This window comes from Hyaena hyaena, unplaced genomic scaffold (assembly GCF_003009895.1).
Source record: "Hyaena hyaena isolate Hyena2069 unplaced genomic scaffold, ASM300989v1 scaffold_38, whole genome shotgun sequence".
Taxonomy (NCBI): domain Eukaryota; kingdom Metazoa; phylum Chordata; class Mammalia; order Carnivora; family Hyaenidae; genus Hyaena; species Hyaena hyaena.
Genome location: NW_024080670.1, coordinates 1,431,378 through 1,450,809, shown reverse-complemented (window position 1 = coordinate 1,450,809; position 19,432 = coordinate 1,431,378). Strand labels below are relative to the sequence as shown.

Below are 19,432 nucleotides of genomic sequence, written 5' to 3'. Positions count from 1 at the left end.
CTGTAGGCTGACTTTCCTGTCCGGTCTTGCGGTGTGGCCTTGGGCAAGTTACTTAACCTCTCAGAGTCTCCATTTTTCACCAGTGAATTGGGAAAATAACATCTGCCCCAGGGTTGGGATTAAGAGACAATCCGCTCCAAACTGCTGCACACAGGACATGGCCTGTGGCTGCGGTTTAAGGTGTAGGTAGGTGATCAAGGGCCAGAGACACGGGCAGATGATTTGGCTTCCAGGTCCCAGCTCCATTTCTTTTTGTTTGCTTTTGCAAATGGTTTGTTTTTCTAATTGCCAACGTATTGAGACTAAAAAGCGAGAATTCTCCTTGGCTCTCCAGACCTCAGACTGCAGAGAGAACCGAGAGAGGAGTGCATTCTCCCACACCTTTTGTTTTGCATTGACGCAACTACACAAAACACCGAAGACGATTGGTTTATTATTTTTCATTTTCCGAAAACGGGTAAAGTACCTATAGCGTTCAACAACCTTGCTTTTGAATTAACAATGTATTGTTTCTGTTTCCTCTCCGTGTATATATCATATAACAGAACCCGGGCTCACGGTCGGTCAGGAGGCGCTGCAGTTCTGAGAGGGGAGGGGCGGGGAGCCTGGCTCAAGCCCCCTCCCTTCTCAGCCCCCCTTCGGTCTGGGCCTCACCACCTCAGGCCCTTTCCCTCTCTAGCCCAGCCCCCCCTCTTCCGGACCACTCAGCCCCGCCCCCCTCCCCCGGCTCGCCCCAACCTCCTCCCCAGGACCGCCTCCCCTTCCCCTTCCCCGTCTCTCCCCGGACCCCTTCTCTGGGCCTCAGTGCCAAGTCCACCGGCTTCCCAGACCGCCTTCTCCCAGCTTCCTCCCCTGGTCTCCCCAGCTCCAATTCCGGCCCTTTTCCTTCCCCCTTAGCCCCCTCCGGCTCCCCGGGACCGCAGCCCCCCAGCCCCCCCTTCTCTCGTACCCGTTCCCGTCCGCCTCCCCGGGACCCCAGCGCCCCCTTCTCCCGTGCCCCTCCCCCTCCGTCTCCCCCGAACCCCGAACCCCGTGCCCCTCCCCTCCGCAGCCCGGCCCCGCCGCCTCCCCGGGGCCCCACCCCCGCCTTCTCCCGCGCCCCTCCCCTCCCGGGGCCCCCAGCCCCCCCTCCGGGCCGGCGGCGCAGCAGGGGGCGCTGCGCGGGCCCAGGCGCGGCTGCGGGCGGGCGGCGGCGGCGGCGGCGGGAGGAGGAGGCCGGAGGAGGCGGGGGCGGCGGCAGGCGGGGGGCGGGGAGCCGAGCGCGAGAGGGAGGCGAGCGGCGAGAGACACAGGCTCCGAGGCTCCAGCGAGCGAGTGAGCGAGCGACGAGCGAGCCCGGGAGGGAGGGAGGGAGCGAGGGAGCGAGCAGCCGCGCCGCCGCCTCGCAATCCGCCGCCATCCCGCCGCCTCCGCGCCCGACCGCCGCCCGACCGCCATCGCCCGGCCCAGTCGCGCCCGCGGAACCAGACCAGGTGGGCCGGGGCGGCGGGGCGGCGGCGCGGGGCGGGGGCCGGGGGCCGGGGCGGCGGTCGGGCGCTAAGATGGAGGCGGCGCGGCCCGGCCGGGCTTTGTTTCGGCGGCGGCCGACGGGCCGACTGACAGCGGCGAGCCCGGGCCCCGCCGCCCGCCGGCCGCGAGCGCGCTGCTGCCGGGGCCCCGCCGGCCGGGACGAGGGCCGCAGGCCCGGGCGGGGCGGCCTGGGGGCGGCCGGGCCCGGGCTCGCCATTGTTGTGAGGCGCCGCGCGGCCTGGGCGGGCGGCGGGGTCGGGGCCGGCGGGGCGGGGGGTCGCCGCGCCTTGGGGCCGCCGCCCGCCCGCCCGGGGTCGGCGGCCCGCAGCGCCCCGCTGGCCTGGAAGTAGCCGGGGCGGCTTTCCTGCGCCCCCCACGCCCCCCCGCCCCGTCCCCGGGCGGGCCTGCAGAGGCCCCACCCCGCCCGGGAGTCCCGGGGTCGGGGCGTCCCCCCTTTCCCCCATTCCCGCGCCGGAGGTCGGGGGGGGGGCGCAACGGGGGGCGCGGCGGCCCCCCCCACCCTCCGCGGAGTCGGCGGCCGGGGGCGCGCAGGGAGCAGGGAGCTCGCAGCCGCCGACGGCCGCCCTTTCCGTGCGCCAGCGACAGGATTATTTTCGAAATACTCCGTGCTCTGTTGCTGAGCGTGTTTAATAATAAACAGGATGTCGCTGCTCAGGGCCTGCCAGATGGGTTTTTTTTCCCCCTCCCTTCCTTTTTCTTTTTCCCCCCTTTCTCCTGAGTGAGAAGCAGCACTGTTGAAATCGTGGGCCTCTCGAGTGCCTTTGCCCACACAGCACTGGAAGGCGGTTTTCTCTTTTCTCCCTCTCTTTCCAAATACGTGGGAGGCCCGAGCCCACCTTTAGGCCAGAGGAAGAGGCGTTTTTTCAAGGGAAGGGGTGGCTCGGAGGAAGTGGGGGGAAGGGGGGTCTGGAGAGGCTCCCCCGGCTGTGTCATTTGCTAAATGGCTGCCAGGGAGAAACCTTTAGAAGCTTTTGGGTTACAGGATTGTTAAATTGGCCCTGAGATGTATCTTTCTTTTTTCCGCTAAAGATTTTCTGTGCATTTTATGTGGCTGTATACGTTTATCCAGTTTGGTTTTTGTAACCAGCCGTTTGAAGTCATAGCATGCTTTCTCCACATCTCACTGAGCCACTTAGCTGTGTCTGTGTGCAGTGGTGTGGTGTGAGGAGGGCCTGGGGAGGCCCAGGCTTTGGGGTGCAAATCCTGCTTCTGCCAGAGAAATCTAGGGTTCCGAGAGCCTTCGTTGGCATACATCTTGCATCCCCCACCTTGTAGAGTTAGGGAGCTGGTGAAAGACCTGGAAGGGCCTGGCCCGCAGATTCACGGTTAATAATTGTTTCTTGTTTCTGTAACTGCCATCAAGCCCTAGGATGGAATTTAGCCGCTGTGATGCCCTCCCGTTGGGCTGACCTGATCGAGCTGGTGCACATGCTACAGGTGCTGGGTCAAGGCGTGGACGGGAGAAGGAAGGCGCGGAACATCTCTGAGCACTTGGCGTATTCAGTGCTAGGCCTCTATGGGGAGATGAGGATGGGAGGGAGTAGCGTTTGGAGCCCCCAAGAACTAACTGGCAGAGTTGGCTTCTGTGGTCCTCAATCTGTGTCCTCGGGTCTGGGCGGCTTGTCCCCTTCCAAGGCACATTGCTTGGTTTAAGGGAGACTTAGCCCAGTGAGAGGTACTGAGAACAAGCAGAGCCTGGGGACTTGTACCTTTTGAGGATGACTGCTTTCCTTTGGGAATGGCAGATGATCACTCGGGGAGATTGTGCCTGCCCGGGCAAGTGTGTCTCTTGGAGCCTGCATTTTGGTCTTCATTGGCTTACCCTCCGCAAGCCTCTGCATTTTGGTCTTCATTGGCTTACCCTCCGCAAGCCTCTGAGCCGCACGCAGCTCCTGCATCTGTAAAATGGGAATAATTACGCCTCCTTGCCTGGGGTACCTGTTGGGGCCCTTGTGAGTATCCGTATAGCAAGCCTCTCTTCCCTCCACGGGAGTGTGATGAGAACATATATTGTTTGTTGGTTTCCCGGTTTTCCCTTCTCGCAGTTCCTGAGCTTTTTCTCCTGTTCTGGCTGATGGCACTGTGATTTCCCTACCCCAGATTCTATCCTGAGCTAATATTTTTGTATGGTGACCACTACTCAGTGCCTGGAAGTAAGAGAATGGCCTGGAACAGCCAGGCTGCCCGGGGTGTTGATTACAGACTGTCGGAGGATCGAGGCAAATTCAGGGGAGACTGACCCTGGTCTTGGTCATGGGCGGGGGCGAGACCCAGGTTATGTCTGGGTCGCACCTGTAGCGTGTTTGTAAACGGCCCTGGAGACGCTGTGCTTTACGGTGGTTCTGCAGGCTCCTGGGTGGTTGTTTTGGTACCTTCTGGCATTCCCCCAACCATCTTGGTTTTGTTGTGTTCTGTCTTTAAACCTCCTGGGAACCTCCTCCAGGCCCACTGGCTGCGGAGCTGAGACATCTTAGTGGGGCCGGGTCTTTAGTTTTACCAGCTTCCCGCCTCTCTGCCTGTTGTTTTCTATCCGATTTCATTCTGGCCAGGTCTGGCCCTGCACTGTCCTTAGGGAAGGAGAGGAATCCGCTGCCCTCCCCCTTAAGCTTTTGGATTACCTGTCAGTTTCACTTATCTGAGGCTTTATGGCAGGGCCATGTTTCCGCCCGCTCGGGGGCCTGTCTGCAACGGCCAGGGTCCTTTTCCAGTCTCCTTCAAGCCCACATGGGTAAAGAGCCTGGGGAAGGGAGGGCCAGAAAACCCTGGGAGAGTAGAATTTCAGGAATGGCAAGTTTTATTAATGCCGGGTCACCATCCCCCCACCCCCTTGTAAATTTCAGTTCTCTTTTCTCCTGAAGGATTATTTTATTGTACTTGAAAGATTTTTTTTTGGCTTGCACAAAAGTACTGACTCATGTTGCTAATGGCCGTGTGCTGGTTAGATGTCTCATTATTCTACCATTTAAGATTGATCATTTCTTTGTTGGTTTCTGTTTCACACTAGAATGGGCCAGGTAGGCCAGGGCACGTATTTCTAAATTTGATAAGGAGGCTTCTCTACTGTCAAGCTCTCGGGTCTTGTTACGGGCAAGCGGATATTAAGTAGGGCCCATCTACACTAGATTTTAAAGCAGTGCGCTTCCCTTGGAAAAAAAAAAATCTCCGGCAGAGATCTGTTGAGCTTTGTGCTCTGAATCTCATGGTTCGGTCAAGGGTAACCAGACTGCTTCTCAAGTCCTACCTCACATTTCTTTCTTAAGAAAGTCCTGTTTTTTTCCTGGGCCTTGTTTGGGACTCAGGAACCTTCGGTCTGTCATTTGGACAGAGAAATAATTACGCATTGGTTTTGGTGCTCTGAAGAGACCGAGGGATGAGAAAGACGGTGAGCTTTCTGGTGAACAGAAATTGTGTATGACAAGCTTTTTGGCTCAAAAGGTCCCATTTGGACCAGGCCTCCCCACCCGGGAGCTCCGAGACCCCTGCTCTGTTGTCGGAGCCATGTCACTGATCGTGTCTGTGGCTGGCATGTGGGAAGGCGCCGCCGCACCAGGAGACAGACTTGCCTTGGTGACTCGAGCCAGAAGGTCTAGGTGGAGTGTTGTTGTTAGCTGTACTTGTTGATTTTTTTTTTTCCCCCTTCCCCTGTGTGGCCTGAGCTGAGGGCTGGGTTGCTTCTGCAAAATGCTGTCAGCGGTGTGGGCGGGCGTGTAGAGCTCTGCCCGAAGCAGGGTCCTGCTGCGGGCAGAGTGAGGTCTGTCTCAGGTTGCTGGCGGCCCTTCTCCGCGTTCTCTCTGAGACCACTTTCTTCTGCTCCCACCTCTGCAGCTGGGGCTCTGGATCCTTTCTCCCTCCTCCCCAAGAGAACCCTCAGCCTCTTTCCTTCCTTTCCGTGGTATTGTGAAAGCAGTATGTATGCCTTTAAAAGTCACGGTCATGCAGCAGATACAACTTGAGCGTGTACTCTTTGCCAGGCATCGTGCGAGGCCCTTGAAGTACATTTTTTCCCAATTCATAAAAATACCATTTTTACGGAAAAAAAAAAGGAAAAGAGTAAAGATTAAAAGATAGAGATCACCTATAAGCTCACCATATGGAGAGAACTACAGAAGAGGCTGGTGTATTTCTTTCCTTGGCTTATGTATATGTTTTTTCAAAGTTAGAAAAATACTGTATACACAGGTCACAGTTTATAGGCCTTTTTTTAAGTGTTTTATTTATTTTTGAAAGAGCACAAGTGGGGGAGGGGCTGAGAGGGGGACAGAGGCTCTGCTCTGAGAGCAGTGAGCCCAGCGTGGGGTTTGAACTCATGAACCAGAAGATCATAACCGGAAGATCATGACCAGAGCCGAAGTCAGATGCCCAACCGACTGAGCCACCCAGGCGCCCCCACGGTTTGTAGTTCTTAATGTTAGAGCGTATTTTCTTAAGGTATTGGAAACATTTTTATTCTATTTTGTTTTATTTCGTTTTTTAGTTTTCTAAAGTTTATTTATTTTGAAAGAGAGCGAGTGTGCGCACAGTAGGGGAGGAACAGGGAAAGAGGGAGAGACTCTCAAGCAGTCTCCACACTGTCAGCACAGAGCCTGATGTGGGGCTCTCACAGACCGTGAGATCATGACCTGAGCGGAAATCAAGAGTGAGACGCTTAACTGACTGAGCCACCCAGGCGCCTCTGCTTTATTTTTTTGAGTAAGCTCTACGCCCGACATGGGGCTTGAACTCACAACCCTGAGATCAAGAGTCGCGCGCTTCACTGACTAAGCCAACTGGGCCCCTAGAAAATGTATGAGTAATTGTGTAGTTGCGTAATTGCTTTGTATAGGGTTTGCCATGATTTATTTAACTCTCTATCATTAGACATTTAAGTGGTGGTTACCCATTTTTCCTTCATGTACACACAATTTTAGGGTACATCCTTGCATGTAAACCTTGGGGTACGCTGCCGATGATTTCCCATAAGTGGCATTTCCACGTCAGAGAGGATGCAGGCTCCTTCTTCAGTTCCGTTTTCTTCTTTAGCCCTTGTCACTTTTGATTCCCCAGGTGGCTTCCTTCCTGGGCCACCATCTACTGGGTTGAGTCTGAACAAGCGTCTTGACTTAAACATTTACTGCCCTGGGGACCCAGGGATGTGGATGCCATGTTTGTGTTCGTTGGGAGCTTGTGGTCCAGTGGGGAGGAAGTGAACCCCTCCTTAAAGAGGCCTCTGGGGGCTTCTCAGCCTGATTTTGTCATCCCCTCCCTTGAGTGTTTCCTATCCTCCGTTGCTGTTCTTCGTAGTTCTTTTCACAATTTTAAATACATCTTTGTCAAACAATCATTGTGAAATGTACCTAAGATTTGTCATTTTAGCCACGTGTAAGTTACTGCTCAGTGGCGTCAAGTACGTTTACAGTGTCGTGTAACTGCCGACCGCCATCCCTCTCCGGAAAGGCGTCACCTTCCCAAACTGAAACTCTGTGCCCGTTAAATGCGGACCCCTCACTCCCCATCCCTCAGCCCCTGGCCGCCACCGTCTGCTCTGTGTCCCTCTGAGTGGAATCCATTCAGTGTTGGCCCTTTTGTGTCGGACTTGATGTTTCTAAGGATCATCCATGCTGTGGCAGGTGTTAGAACTCCTTTCCTCTTTATGGCTGGGTAATATTCCACAGTCTGTTTATGTATCGCATTTTGTTTATCCCTTCATCTGTTGGTGGTGACACCTTCTGAATGCAGTGATGACACCTTCTGAATGCCGTTTTGCTCTTTATTGAGCAAATTGGTATGTTTTCCCCCGTGGGGTGAGTGAGGTCGTGTGGGCCAGGAAGCAGCATCCTGTTGCTTGCTGGGCTCTCTGTCTGACGCAGGGAGGGGGCGCAGGTGCAGTGGTGGAGCTGCAGATGGTGCTCGTGGGTGTCAAGGCCATCCCCGCCTGGGTGGGGGGTGGTCGAGGAAGACCTTCTGGAAACTATACCAGGCTTGAAATCAGCACCTGTTGGACAGTAGAGCATGTGATTTAAAAAAAAAATTTTTTTTTAATGTTTATTTTTGAGAGAGAGACACACAGACATACACACACACAGAGTGCGAGTGGGGGGAAGGTCAGAGAGGGAGACACAGAATCCGAAGCAGGCTCCGGGCTCTGAGCTGTCAGCACAGAGCCTGACACGGGGCTCGAACATACAAACGGTGAGATCAGACCCAAGCCGAGGTTGGACGCTTAACCGATTGAGACGCCCAGGCGCCAGGAGCATGTGATTCTTGATCTCAGGGCTGTGAGCGTGAGCTCCACGTTGGGCGTAGAGATTGCTTTAAAAAAAAATCTTAAACAGAACTAAGCACCTGTTGAAAACAGTATGCCAAGCCCCCTAGAGTATTCAAAATGTGTTTTTTCTAAGTTGAAATCAGAACTGTGGGAGCCACAGTAGAAAACTTGTAGGCCAGGAACCTGTGAGGCGAGTGGCCTGCGGTGGTGGCCGGTGGCCCGCCCTGGGGCGTGGGGGTGGGGCAGACAGGACTCTGAAAGCTCCAGTGGACTCTCCCACCGGGCTTCGAGATCATCTCTGTGTGTAGAATGACGGGGTGCGTGGCTGCAGGACCATCTGGGAAAAGGAGGTCATCCCCGGCACTCTTTCCCGCTCTCTCCCGCTCTTTCCACGGCCCCTTTGTGTCTTCCAGTGCTTTTCCCCCTTTTTTCGGCAGGTGTTGTTTACATACAGCTCAGAGCTTAAAGAACTGCTCTGTTCCGGGCGCTCCAGAAACACAGGCCTGTCTGGGAGGGACGCTTGTCCCTGCCGCCCGGCCGACTTGCCTGGGGAGTGAATGGGCCGAGTGTTCAGAAATAGCTGGGGACAGTGGGAACGTCGTCCTAAGGCGTAAAGTGGAGGTTGTTTTTGCCCCCGATAGAAGATTAATTACGAAGCATACACGCTCGCAAAAAACAAGAAAAAGCGAGCGTATGCAGGAAAATGAAAGCTCTCTCCTCTAGCTTTCCAGGCAGTAGCTTCTGTTTACAGCTCGCTGTGTTTATCCTCCCAGACTTTTTTTTTTTTAAGTTTATTTATTTATTTTGGGAGAGTGGGGGGAAGGGCAGAGAGAGAGGGCGCACGCGTGCTTGGAGAATTCCAAGCAGGCTCTGTACTATCAGCCCAAGGTCATGATCTGAAACCAAGAGCCGGCTGCTTAACTGAGCCCCCTCCCCAAGTGCCTCTTTATATCATCCCAGACCCTTAATGCATGTACAAATCGGGCCCTTCGTAGGTAGGCTCTCAAAAAACAAGCAAACAAAGATCCTGCTGTTTTTTTCTCTTGTACTGCAGTTTCCATTCTTTTTTTTTTTTTTTAATGTTTATTTTTGAGAGAGAGACCAGGCACGAGCAGGGGAGGGACAGAGAGAGAGGAAGACAGAATCCCAAGCAGGCTCCAAGCTCTGAGCTGTCAGCACAGGGCCCGATGCAGGGCTCAAACCCACGAACCGTGAGATCATGACCTGAGCCGAAGTCGGCTACTTAACCGATGGAGCCACCCAGGTGCCCCTTCGTTTGTCATTTTGGATGAGCATGTTTCCCAGGTCAGAAGCAGTCACGGTTTCGGACTTGCTCTGGTAGTCAGGGTCAACCTTAGGTGGAATCTGCATTCCCTCTCCTCTCCCGGGGCGGGAGGGGTGCAGAGTGGGCGCTGGCAGGTCTTGCCCCGGGCGTGTCACTGGGGGAAGGTCAAGGTGGGGACCAGGAGGTCGTGGAGAGAGAGGCATAGGTAGCTGCTTGGCACAGATGTTTTCCTCCAGCCTTTGCACGCCGCAGCCTAGCCTCTCGGGAGATTTCTGAGGCTCCTGTTTCGCAGCCCTTGGTGGTTTTGCTGCTGCTAATGTTTCTTACTGTGTGGCACCTACTCGGAGGCCAGCTCTCTGTCGCATTTCTTGATCGTGGCTCTCCTGCAGATCAGCTCAGCCCCTTGACCTCACGACCCCCGTCTTTCTTCCCTTCTAGCTATTCCAGGAGTTCACACCTCCTGGGCCAAGTGACTGCAGACAGGAAGGCCCTGGAAGTGCCTGGCTGGTATTTCATCAGGTTGGGAGGGACTTGTGCTGTGGCGACAGCGGGCCCAGGGGAGGTGCGCTGCGGGATTATACCGCTCCTGCCCCTGGGGGCTGTTACTGTTAGCTTGCCCTGGGGGAAGTCCGGGGCGGATTTGGGAATGCCTTGCCCCTCCTCTGCTCCTTTTCCTGATGAGAGCCCCCCAGCTTTGAGGTCCGCCGGCTTCAAATCCAGGTTCATCCACTCGTGAGCTGGGTGGTGTAGGGTTATTTCGTCTTTTGGAGGCTCTGTTCATGTCTGCAAAATGGGGGTGGGAATGCCGTCCTCCTGGGAGGGGGAGGGGGAGGGGTTCAGCGGGTCATATACCAAAGTGTCAAGAAGGTACCTGTTCTCAGTAAACAGTAGCTATTAATGGTTCCTGGGATACAGCTCTAGCCAAGGGCCTGGGGGTTTGGAGCAGGCAGGCATATACACTTGGGGCTCGTTTGTTTACTCGATGGTGCTGTTTGTATTAGCGTGCGAAGTCCTGTGCTGCCTGCAGAAGACTTCGACCCAGGTCAGATAACCCCTGTCTTCAGCTCCAGGAGCGCAGACCCCTTAAGCAAGGGCCTCCCGAGGGGCAGGTGCATCGGAGCACTTTCTGCACCGCTGGTCTTTGTTCAAGGTAAATGCCGCCGAACCGGGGCATCTGGTCGCTTGCTGGCGCCCCGTGCTGTTTCAGGTGAATGATCTGCGAGGGGTGGAGCTGGGTGCGCTCAGGCAGCCCACGGGTGCCAGGGTGGCCCTGCGGTTTACCGGGCGACGACCCTTCTCGGCATCAGGCAGCCGTGGGCGTTCGTTTCCGTCATTTCCATCTGCGTGCCACCGCAGGACGAACCTCCGTCTCCTGCCAGACGGGAGCGGAGCCTGTCGTACGGTGTCGCTGTGACCGCGGCACCCACTCGGCGTGGAGACTGCGTGAAGACTGCGCGAGGGCTTGGTTCTGTGTTGCTCAGTTTACCCCGAAAACACTGTGTGAGTAACGACACGGGCTTGTTACAAAAATGCCCAAACGCTCTAGAAGTGCCCGAAGTAGGAAATGAGTCACTTCTTCCTGCCCACTGTTGCGGCGGCACATGGGATCGGGTGCGTGCAGGGTGCTGTTGCCCTAGACCGCTGTCGCTTTTTCAGACCAAGGGACGAGTGCTGCCTGGAGAGCGATTTTGTTTTCCACTAATGGGAATGCGGTGCGCACAGGACTTCCAGTCAGAAGTGACCGCCAGAGAATAGGAGGTAATAAGTGCTTATAGGTACAGCTGAACATAAACAGAGTTGAAGGACATTTTATGTATGGTTTCCATATATGTTGTATGTTTAATGTATGTGTTAAATACATAATTGTGTATGTTACACATTTGTATGATGTTTCCTATGTTGTGTATTTAATATATATAGTGCACAGTGTTACAGGGGGCCTTTCTTGTTCTCTTAAGGAATTAAAAAAAAAAAAAAAAGGCCCCTGTAGTTCTCTGCCCCTGGAGGAGTCGTGTGGCTGTGCTGGCCCTGCTGGGCGGTGGCAGAGGAGACTGAGCCAGCGAGGGGCCTGTGGAGGTGCTGTGGCTGTGTGACTCGGTGTTGACACGGGGAGTGGGGGGTAAGGTTGGCTGCACGCTCCGATGGGGAGGGCGCCGGGGGTCGGGAGAATAGAGTTCCATCCGTGGGGGTGATGCCTGCGTCACCCTCATCACCCTTGTGACAAGTCACAAGTGAGTTGAGTTGGCGTGTCGGCAGTGAGCGCACATGCTGTCCCTCTTGACCCTGGGGGGCTTGGCCTTGATTTTTGGGCGCTTCCTTTGTGTTACTTCAGACCTGGTCCTGCCCAGGTGGCTGTCACTGTCCTGGGTTTCCTGTGGCATCTGAGGCTTGGGGAATAAATAGCCTGTGGGTTCTGGGGCTCCAGTGCTCTGGGCTTTGTTGGAGATCATTTCAACCAATGGAGCCCTTTCAGCACTCCCCCCCCCCCGCCCCCGCCTTCAGCATATTTGGGTTTGTTAATTTATTTTCGTCAAAGAAAAGGTGGATTTGCAGGGGCTGAGTTGTTGATGACCCATCTCTGCGGAAGCGAACCCCCTAGCGTATGCGGCTCTGCTCTGGGGCGACCAGAGTTGCTGAGTGACACAGCGCAGCACAGAGCCTGTCCTTCACCTGTGGCCTCCACGTGGGGGCGGTGGTTAGGACACCGGCCTCCGCAGTGGTGAGCAGGGTCCTCTGTGCAGTCGGGACAGTGATTGATGGAGGCAGCCTGGTGAAGTATCTCCTAGCCTGATTAAAGGGCGTGTCGCCTCCGGGTGGCATTGGCTTGTTGCCAGGGAGTCTCCTTTGGGGCTTGTCAGGAGGCCACTGTTGCCTCTCTCCTGCCTCCTCAGGGTGCAGCCGCGAGAGGCCCCCGTTGGAGGAGGGCTGCAAGGCGGGGCCTGCGTTTAGTTGTTTCAGTGGGGTGCGTTCTGCATCCCTCGGGGCGCCCCTGCCTCCTGGGGAGGCAGCCTGGGGAGGGGTCCGGAGGGTGCAGCACGGGGCGGGGTTGCAACCCCTCTGCCGCCTGAGTTCAGTTCCTTGGGCACAAACCGGGAGTACGCTTCTCGGAAACAGCAGATAGCCCCCAGGTGTTGGCTGAGCGTGCATAGGGGTGTGGACAGCGATGCTCGCTGTCGAGGGATCGGTGACAGCACGCAGCTGGGAGCAGTTTAAGTACCTGTTTGCAGGGCGGGGGGTGGGGTGGGCACAGCTACGCAGTGAGATACTGTTAGGCATTCACACGGATGAGGGAGACCCGTCCGTGTGGACTACACCGCACTAAGTGCAGCACGGTATGGTGACTTCCCACATTGGTGGCGTAAAACTTGAGGACCGCGGGCTGAGAAAAAACAGTACGGAGGGTATCTACCGAGTTAATGGCGGTTACCTTTTGAGTTGGGTTGACTGGTCTTGTGATTGGCGTTTGCTGTACTGCGTGTGTGGCAGTAACACGTACCGGTTAGAAAGGTAGCCCACGCAGGTGTCACCAGACGCGTGCTTGTGGAGAGCGCTCGGCCCGGCCCGGGCAGCTCGTGCATTGCTGGCCCTTTGCTGGCCAGGGCCTCGCCCAGCCTCATCCGAGCGCCCCAGGCTCCTGGTGTCCGGGCCCTGATGGTTCACGGGAGTCCAGCCGATTCAGTCACGTGTCCCTGTTCATCTGTCAAGGGCCCTCGGAAGCTTTGTAGATCCGGTCAGAAAGAACATTCCAGTCTAGATGCCGTTTCTGGTTTCTGTTCTCTGCTAAATCAGATTTTATGAAACAGAACATAGTTCTTCGTGGCATTTGCAGAGTACTTCTCACTTGCTCATTCACCGTTAACCTGGACGTAGTGAAGGAAGGAGAAATTGAAATAGAGGTCTGTGTCTTACATATTTCTTTTGTTTGCCGGGGTAAGTTTTTTTTTTTTTTCCCCAATGTTAATTTATTTTGAGAGAGAGAGAGAGAGAGAGAGCGCACGTGTGCGCACACTTGAGAGAGTGTTCATGGGGGAGGGACAGAGGGAGAAGGTGAGAATCCCAAGCAGGCTCTGTGCTGGATCTCACGAGCTCTAAGACTGGGGCCTGAGCCGAAATGAAGAGTCAAATGCTCAGCCGACTGGACCCCACTATGTACCTCATCTTTGGTAAGTTTTGACCCTGGAGAGGGAGGCCTGTGTGTGGCCTGTCCCAAATGTCCATCTCCAGCTATAAAATGAAATTGTCTTTTCTTCCCCCCTCGCTAAATTATTTGTATATTCAAAAGGCGAGGTTGGCCAGGGACTCTGCGCACTACAAACGGATTTCTGGCAAACTCTGCAGGCTTCAGCCCCCACTCGTGTGCCTGCGAGCTAGGTGTGTAGTAACTGGCCCCACGACCTCTGAAGAAACTAGCCATGACAGAGTTTAAGTTGGTCAGGAGTGATGACAGGGTCACTGGAACCATCCAGCAGGTACTGTGGCTTAGAGACTCAAGACAGCCCCGTGTAGGGGCGCCTGGGGGGCTCAGTCGGTTAGACATCTGACTTTGGCTCAGGTCATGATCTCGCTGTTTCTGAGTTCGAGTCCCGTGTTGGGCTCTGTGCTGACACTCCGAGCCTGGAGCTGCTTTAGATTCTGTGTCTCCCTCTTTCTCTGGCCCCACTTGCGCTCTCTCTCTCTTTCTGTCTCTGTCTCTTTCAAGAAATGAATAAATACTTAAAAAGAAAGAAAGAAAAAAAGAGTCCTGGGAATGAGGAGCCTTGAGCTACAGGACTCTGTTAGAGTCCCTCACCTGAGGTGTCGCCTGCTCAGACCCTACCCCAGGCCACACTTGACCTTCACACTCACCACAGCCCCAGGAGCACTGGGAGAGCCAGGGGTTACTGTGGGCATTTTATCCTGGTGCCCCCTGAGGGTCCGCGCTTTGGAGCAGACCTGTCAGACTGAGCTGGGTTTAGGCTCAGGTTTTACAAGGCCCTTACTTGTTGATAGTGACCTTGCGCCAGTCTTTTAACCTCACAGACTTGGTGTCTTGTCTATAAAATGAGGTACAAATACCTTTCTCTCAGTGGTTTATCTATTTTATTTCTTGGTTCACAGAGCTATTTTTAATTCCATTTTATTCTATATATTCAGTTAAATTCATTAAATTGCTTTTGGTTCATTTTTCTTCATTAATTGTTTCTGCTTTTTTAAAAAATATTTTATTTATTTTTGAGAGAGATAGACAGTATGAGCAGGGGAGGGTCAGAGAGAGAGGAGACACAGAATCCGAAGCAGGCTCCAGGCTCTCAGCTGTCAGCACAGAGCCCGATGCGGGGCTTGAACCCATGAACCGCAAGGTCATGACCTGAGCTGAAGTTGGATGCTTAGCCGACTGAGCCACCCAGGCACCCCGGTTTCTGCTTTCTTTTGCATTCCATTGTGTCTTTTTTCTGACTTCTAGAATGGGATGCTTAATTTCATTTCATTCTTTGCTGTTAGAAATTTAAAGATTTTAGATTTTTAAATTTCCTCTGAGTATAAATTTGTTTTAGAAGTTTTGATAGTGTCGTGTTCTTTTCACCATTTGTGCTTTTCTAGGGATTCTGCAGCTATAGTTTTGAATTTCCCTGTGATTCAGAATTTTTTAAGAGAGAGTTTTAAGTTTTCCAACTGGTAGGGTTATTTTTTACTTCTCCTTTCGTTATGTCTTGGTTTATTGCACTGTGGTCAGAGTTTTGCTTTTCAGAATTTGGGTTTTTCCTTAAAGTTTCATATGTAGTCATTTCTTTTCTTTTCTTTTTTTTAAGATTTTATTTTTTAGTAGTCTCTACCCCCAACGTGGGCTTGAACTTAGAACCCAGAGACCAAGAGTTGGGTGCTCCACCCACCCCGCCAGCCAGGTGCCCTGAATGTAGTCCCTTTCTGAACATGTTGGCTGATGTACCTTAATCAGACCATCTGTTATCTTCTCTCTTTCCCTTTTTTTTTTTTTAATGTTTGTTTATTTTTGAGAGACAGAGAGAGACCATGTGAGCAAGGGATGGGCAGAGAGAGAGGGAGACACAGAATCTGAAGCAGGCTCCAGGCTCTGAGCTGTCAGCACAGAGCCCGACGCAGGGCTCAAACTCCCGAACCTCGAGATCATGACCTGAGCTGAAGTCAGATGCTTAAATCAACTCAGCCACCCAGGCACCCCATCCTCTCTCAGTTGAGTGGGTTTTATCCACCAAGGTGCAGAGATTTTTCTTTTCCCCCAGTGTTTTCTACTTACAATGATTTTTTTCAATGATTTTTTTTTTCGTTTTGAAGTTACTCTGCACATATAGGTTTGCGCCAGTCAATCTTTTCGTTATGGATTGCCCTGATGCTTCCGAAATGACTCTCTGTACTGCTGCTTCTTTGTATATGCTTCTTTCATTCAACGTGGTATCTGTGAGTTTCATCAGTGTGGTTTGTGCCTGCGAGTATATTCATTCCCATTGCATTCCATTATGTGGGTATGATATTTATTTGTTCTAGTGATAGACTTTTAGCTTCCATTAGTTTTCCATGTTGAGCTGTTCCCCATTGAGGCCGCCATGAACCTTCATACACATATCCCTGGATGTGTGTGTGAACTTATCTGTTGGGTACGTATCCAGAAACGGAGAGGTTGGGTTGCAGGGTCGCCATTCGTGTGGCTTTGCTGGACGGCTGCCGGTTTTCCAGTGATCTTACCAACGGGCACGTCCACTGGCAGCTGCCCTTGCCGCGCATACTCACCGGCACTTGGTTTTGTAAAGAGGTCAGTTCTCCCAAATTTGAACTCTGGGTTCCATGTAATTTTGATCAAAATCCCAGCAGGCTTTTCTTTGATTGTTGTTGTTGTGTTTGGAAATTGACAAACTGATTCTGAAATTTACACGAAAATGTAGAGGGCCAAGAATAAAGCATTCTTGAACAACAGCAAAGCTGAAGGACTTACCCTGCCAGATGTCAAGGCTTTCTGAAAGCTGCGGTAATTAGGGCAGCACAGTGCTGTTGGACGGATAGACAGTAGGCTGGCAGAAGAGAGGTCTTGAAACAGACTTCACAGAAGTAGTTTATGACAGAGGTGTCACATGACAAGGGGAAAGGATGGCCTTTTCAAAAAAGGTACTGGGAAGATGAATCTTCTGCCTCAAATCATATCCAGAACCAGGTGTACTGAGCTAACCATGAAAGATGAGAGAGACAGTAAAGCTTCTAGAAGAAAACACAGGAGAATATCTTTACGATTTCGAGTACGACAGAATTCCTTACGTGGGACACAGAAAGCGCACCAAAATAGATTCAGTGATTGATGAGTTGAATGACATTAAACCTTGTACCTTCCCCTTTTTGCAAATGCTCCTATAAAATGCAGCCAAGGCTGTTTTCAGATTGCCTAGATACGTTCGATCGCCGTGAGCTCTGTTTACCGCCTGGAACCCTCCCTGCCCGCCTGGCGTGCAGCAGCCAGCTTCAGCTTCCTTCGCGTGTCACTCTGGGACCTTGTCCCTCTGTGCTGGATCCCTTGTATGTACCAGTCAGGTAATTTGAAGCCCGGGTAACTGTAACCGTCTCGAGCGGCCTTAAACACCAGGACATTATTGCCTCAGGGATATGGAAGTCCAGAGGGGGGCAGGTTCCCAGTTGCTTGGTCCAGTGCCATGTTGTAGTGAGGGAACCAGGTATCTTAACTGGGTTATCTGCTGATAACTGGGGAGGCTTCTCCTAGACCACGCCTGCCCCTCCCCCGTGGGAGCTCCCTCAGCCGGGGAAGGACGGGACCACTTTTCCTTAGGAAAGAGGAAGGGAGAATTAGCATCTATGACGTTTGCCTCTCTGTTGGATTGCTCTCTCTTGTTAGAGTATATTCCTCTGCAGCTTTCTGAGAAGGTGTATGTTTTGAGTTCTCATGTGAGTCAGAAAGTGACCTTTTCTGTGCTCGTATTTGATTCAGTTAGCTCAGTATTGGATTCTAGGTTGAAAATCCTTTTCCAAGGAGGGGAGGGGACGAGGTGGCTGAGAAGGGCACACGCACGTCATTGTCTCTCGCGAGTCTTCGCGGCCTTGTGATGGCTCCTCCCTGGTATGTGGGGCGCTTTCATAAACTTTGGGGTTCCTCTCTTTGTCCCTCATCATACTGGAATGTCACCTTGTGCTCTGTGTTCTTTTCACGCCGGTTATTTTGAGCACTAGGGGGCCCTTGCAGTCTTGGGCACTTGAGCTCTGAGGGTTTTTCATGGTTCTTTCCTTTGATAAATTCTTCCCCCTCTTTTCCCTCTGTTGCCGTGACTCCCAGTTAAATTCGGACCCCTGGGTTCATCCTTTAGTTTTGGGTTGATGGAAAGACGTGTTAATTTCCTGAGATTTTTCTTGACTTTATTTTTTCATTTCTTCTATTGAAATTAAAATTAAAAAAAAAATTAGAATAGTCTGGATTTACATAACGGTTGTAGTTTGTACCGTGTGCCAGGTTCCCCTGTTAAAGTTCTAACGTTAGTACAGGGTTCTGTCCCAATTAATTACCCAGTACTGATATGTTATTGTTAATGAACGTCTATATTTAGATTTTGTTTTTAAAAAAATATTAGAGAGAGCGCGCATGTACGCGTGCAGAGAGGGACAGGGAGAGAGGGAGACACAGAGTCCCCAGCAGGCTCCACGCTGTCAGCCCCGCGCCTGTTGTAGGGATCGTCCCACGGACCTGGGAGATCGTGACCTGAGCCGAAATCAGGAGTCGGCAGCTCACCCAACTGGGCCACCCAGGTGCCCCTTAGATCTTCTTAGTTTTACACTTAATGTCCTTTTTTTGTTCCAAGAGACCCCACTGAGTTGTCATGTGTCCTTGGTGTCCTCCGGACTGACAGTTGTCCCATGTTCCTTGTTCTGATGACCTTGACAGTTTTGAGGAGTAGTGACTGGCCCAGTATTTTCTAGAATATCTGTCGGTTTGAGATTTGTCTGCTGTTTGTCTCATGACTCGCCTGAGGTGGTGTGGGGTTTGGCCTATCCCATATCTAACACTTCCTAGGGCTTTTTCTGCTCGTCCCTAGAACTCACAAACTGCGAGATCATGACCTGAGCGGAAGTCAGACGTTTAACCGAGTCACCCAGGCACCCCTAATTTTATGTTACTTTATTTTTTTAAATCTTTGGTTCCTGGTGTTACCTGTATTTTTTCCAGTTTTTTTTGTCTGCGTTTTTGCTGAGGCCCCACAGATGTCTGTGGTCCTGGGCACACACAGCTCGTTGGGGACAGGGTGGGAGGGTCAGGGGGCTCTGCCTGTAGAGTGAGCGGGTGGGAAGCCACCATTCTTTTCTCAAGACCCAAGTCTTAGTGTCTATTGGTTTTCAAGAGAAGGCTCCTTCGTCTTCGCCAGGGGCGTGGAGAGAGGGACAGAATGTGTTTATCTGCCGCCCTGCAGTGAGGCCCGCAGCAGAGTGGGCGCTGGGGCACTCCATGATTTGCTGTGCGGCTCAGGTTCTCACCCAGCTTGCTTTTTTTTAGGTCTTTTCCTTATTTCTGTTCCCTTTGACCCTGGCAAAGTCTAGACTTGTTCTGTTTAATTTATCCAGAGGGAGAAGCTGTCCCGCCTTCACATCCCTGCCCCCCCATCTTACAAGGCGCGCGCCGCCTCCCGGGGCCTCCTGAGCCCTCTCCGGTGCCCGCAGGCCTGCCTGAGCATCTTGCAGTCTGTGCAGTACATTTCCACTCGTGTCTGTCTGCTCCTTGCCTGCTAAACCCTGACCTTTAGAGGGTTTTGGAAGAGTGGGCTAGAAATGCCTGTAGTCTTTTTGCCCTGTTGAACCAGAACCCCCCCATATTCTATATAGGGTTTCTTGAATGGAGTTGAATCAAGGGATGTGTGTGCATATGTAGATACACGGTCCTATTTACGTGCGTGTGTTTGCCTAACATAGCCTGCCGGCTCCTGTGTGTCGGGTGTGAATCTGTCAGTTCCACCCTCTGCCGCCGCGCCCCGCCTGCCTGAAAGGGCCTGTTGGGGGTTGGGATACCTGGTCGTTTGTCTCCGCCTCCTTGCATGTGTGGGGTGTGAACTCTGCCCTCTTGAGAAGGTTGGGGGCCGGCGGCTGCAGGGGCTGCAGAGGGAGTCCAAGCAGGCGCCGGGAGGAGGGTGGGAGGGGAGTAACCGGAGCCGCGTGTACTCCACCAGCCGTGTTTGTATCCCTCTTGTGACTGGCATTTCTAGTCCTCCAGGCGCTTGCTAAAGGACACCCTCTGCCCCTGTGTGTAGAGGAGCCTGAGGTGGCCCTTGGACTCCTGGCAGTGCCTTCCCTGCGTGTAGAGAGCACTGCTGTCTGCTAGACGGGGCTCACCCTTGGGGGGCTTTGCCCCAGAGAGCCCCTTTGCGGTCACTGGGGCA

The 19,432-nt window shown here is 53.2% G+C and overlaps 1 protein-coding gene across 4 annotated transcripts in view; it reads left to right on the top strand.

The window, feature by feature from the left end:
* The first annotated feature begins 1,410 nt into the window (after nt 1–1,410).
* The window catches only part of PRRC2B (proline rich coiled-coil 2B), an 86,694-nt gene continuing 68,672 nt past the window's right edge, over nt 1,411–19,432 (top strand). For 3 of the 4 annotated variants that reach the window (XM_039229558.1, XM_039229557.1, XM_039229556.1), the window contains exon 1: nt 1,411–1,472. The gene's annotated coding sequence lies outside the window, so the exon portion shown is untranslated. The remainder of the gene's footprint in view (nt 1,473–19,432) is intronic. The other variant, XM_039229555.1, reaches the window with a different exon arrangement.